This window comes from Saccopteryx bilineata, chromosome 3 (assembly GCF_036850765.1).
Source record: "Saccopteryx bilineata isolate mSacBil1 chromosome 3, mSacBil1_pri_phased_curated, whole genome shotgun sequence".
NCBI classification, from domain to species: Eukaryota; Metazoa; Chordata; class Mammalia; order Chiroptera; family Emballonuridae; genus Saccopteryx; species Saccopteryx bilineata.
The window spans coordinates 186,246,976-186,250,203 of record NC_089492.1 but is presented as its reverse complement, the minus strand read 5'-3'; the positions used below and the strand labels follow the sequence as shown (position 1 = coordinate 186,250,203).

General features: G+C 45.8%; 1 pseudogene; it reads left to right on the top strand.

Moving 5' to 3' along the window:
• Nucleotides 1–1,710: 1,710 nt before the first annotated feature.
• LOC136329948 (holocytochrome c-type synthase pseudogene) lies at nt 1,711–2,566 on the top strand (annotated as a pseudogene).
• Nucleotides 2,567–3,228: the final 662 nt, after the last annotated feature.

Here is a 3,228-nt window from a genome sequence, read left to right as displayed (position 1 = left end):
AGGCAAACGTAGAGTCTGAAGTTTTTATTTTAAATCAATCCCTAAATTATTCTCCTAATGGAGGAGGCCCAAGCAAGGCTACCACACATTTGTGGAAGCCAACACCCAAATATGTTAGCCAAGACAAGCCACTTGCCACAAGCAGTCTGAGGCAGTCTCCACAGCAGTAACCATATCCATCAGCCATGCATAGGAAGAGGTAGGCCAGGAGAAAAAAGCTGTGAGGACTTATCTTGGGGATGAAGCAGGGATTTAAGAAGCTTAAGGTAACAAAAACCCTTCTAGAACTAATTAGTAAGCTCAGCAATGGGCAAGATACAAGACCAAGAGATAAAAAAGCATTGTAAGTCTATGTCCCAACAGTAAACATGCAGAAACCAAAATTAACCCCCTATTTGGGGTTTCTGGTCTGGCATGTAAAGAGCTTGAAAATCATTATTCCCATCTCCTAATAAGAATAGAAGTGGAATAAACTAAAAACCAACAATACTTCTTAGCCCCATCAGAGAATTGAGGTTACAGGGCAAACCAATACCCTGAAAACTAGAGGTGCAGGCAAAGAGAACTGCTGTTTACCAGGAGAAGATGGCTGGAGGCTGAAATACAATGGGACATTGGTGCTGTAAGGATGAGTGCTGGGGGCTGTGCCTGAACTGGCTTGAGTCAAATAGTCATAGGAGGCCAGTCTCAGGGGAGCCTCCCACTGTTCCAAACCTCAGAAAACCCTTTCAATTAAGATCAGAGAAAAACGCCATTTCACTTCTAACAAGTAGACAATAAAGTGACTGCTACTGACTTTATTATGTCCCCCCAAAATTTTTATTGAAGACTTAACCCCCAATGTTACTCTATTTGGAGATAGGACTTTTAGGAAGTAATTAAATTAAATGAGCTCAATGGATGGTGTTCTAATCTGATAGTACTATGACCTGATAAGAAGGAAAAGAAGAGACAGCCTCTCCCTCTGTGTGCACTCACTGAGGGACGCTCATGTGCAGACAGTGAGAGGGCAGACGACTGCAAGTGAAGGAGAGAGTTCTCACCAGGAGCCAAATCAGCCAGCACCCTCATCTGGGACTTCTGGCCTCCAGAACTGTAAGACAATAAATCTCTGTTGTTTAAGCCCCCAGTCTGTGTTTTGCAGCCTGAGCAGACTGATACAGTGGCCATTTTGAAGTATATTCACAGCACTCTGCTCTTCTCTGGTTCTCAGAGGAAAATACTTTCTCATAGTAGAACCAACATAGGAATACCCAGTGGCCAGAATAAAAGAGCAAACCACCAAATGCTGACAAGGATATGGAGAAACTGTATCACCAACAATTTCCACATTGCTGGTGGAATGTAAATTGTTACAGCCACTCTGGATAACAGTTTGGGAGTTTCTCATAAAACTTAACATGTAACTACCACATATACATAGCTCAGCAACTTCACTGTTGGGCGCTTATCTCAGTGAAATAGAAACCTACCTTTGTACAAAAACCTGCGCAGGAATATTTATAGCAGCATTATTTGTGATAGCCCAAAACTGAAATCAGCCTAGCTATCCATAAAAAGATGAGTGTTAAAACAAACTGTGCGGATCGCGGGGACAGCGGGGACCGAGCGTGGGGAAGGTGGTGGTGGTGGATCGCTGCCGCTCTGGCAGGAGTTGGAAGTGAGAGGCGGTGCCGACCGCCCAGAGCAGCCGGGACAGGGGTAAGTAAGACTTACTTGGATTCCATACTGTGGTTCCTGCCATGGGTTTGTCTGCATCTACCCCTGCTGTTGCAGTTCAGACCTCAAATGTTTCACAACATCAGACTCCATCCCCACCCTCAGGATGTCCAATGCATGAAGGGAAAATGAAAGGTTGTCCAGTGAGTGCAGAGCCAGCTGACCCAACTTGTGAGAGCAATACCTACTCTGTGCCTGCCTATCAGGAACGCGCGTATGAGTACATGGGGTGTCCCATCGTGGGCGCTGCGGCCAAGAAGAAGAAAAGCCAAGCCTGGATCCTTCAAACCTGATGCCGCCACCTAATCAGACACCGGCCCCTGACCAGCTGTTTGCCCTCTCCACCGCGAGAGAGGAGTCATCCATTCCGAGAGCAGATTCCAAGAAGAAGTGGGTGTACCCTTCAAAGCAGATGTTCTGGAACACAATGTTAAAGAAAGGATGGAAGTGGAAGGACGATGACATCAGTCAGAGGGACATGTACAACATCATTAAAATCCACAATCAAAACAATGAGCAGGCTTGGAAGGAGATTTTGAAGTGGGAAGCCCTTCATGCTGCGGAGTGTCCTTGTGGTCTCTCATTGGTCCGGTTCGGAGGGAAAGCTAAAGCGTACTTGCCGCGGGCCAGAATCTGCTCCTGGATAAGGTATCAGTTGCCTTTTGACAGGCACGACTGGATCGTCAGCCGCTACAGGACGGAAGTCAGGTACATCATCGACTACGACGATGGCGGTGAGGTCAACCAGGACTACCAGTTCACCATCCTGGATGTGCGGCCCGCTCTGGACTCGCTTTCGGCCGTGTGGGACAGAATGAAGGTCGCCTGGTGGCGCTGGACCTTGTAGCCAGAGCTCTGTTAGAGATGGCAAAATACAAAGTATTTCTGTCCTGAGGGATACATGAGCCTCTTCCCCACATGAACTGCACTCAGGATGTACTGGGAGGGTCAAGGGGGTGATGACCTTACACTTCATTAGCAAAGGGTAGCATGCACCTGTTTGTCTAAGTTCTGTTTTCATCCTGCAGTTTACTGAAGTTCATTTCAAGTTTCCCACTTAGCTTAAGTGGGAAGCAGTCCCTTTGTTTTCCCTGTGTATTAATCTGGAAAAGTCTGAACAACCTCTGAGAAAGAACTTCTCAAAATATGGAGAGAGCCGCTTTTTTTCCTTATTGTTTTCTCTGGAATATTTCAGAGGTAGACCTGAAAACCCACATGATGCTCAACAGCTTTGACCTGCTCAGGCATTTTCATTAAACCTGTTCGGTTCTGCTTTTTAAAGTTACCAGCATTTCTAAAACTCCTACGATACAGTAGCGGCCCCTGAAGAAAATGCAAAAGTTTACACTGGAAATGCTCTCAGCCAACTAACATGTGTTGGCTGGCTCTCCAAGGTCTCGGAATTGTTCTGATGGGAACTTGTTATTGAATAGTTTCAACTACCCTGTGATTTGATGGTGCATGTATTTTGGAACGTGTGTTTTCACTTTTTAATTTTCATTTTAATTC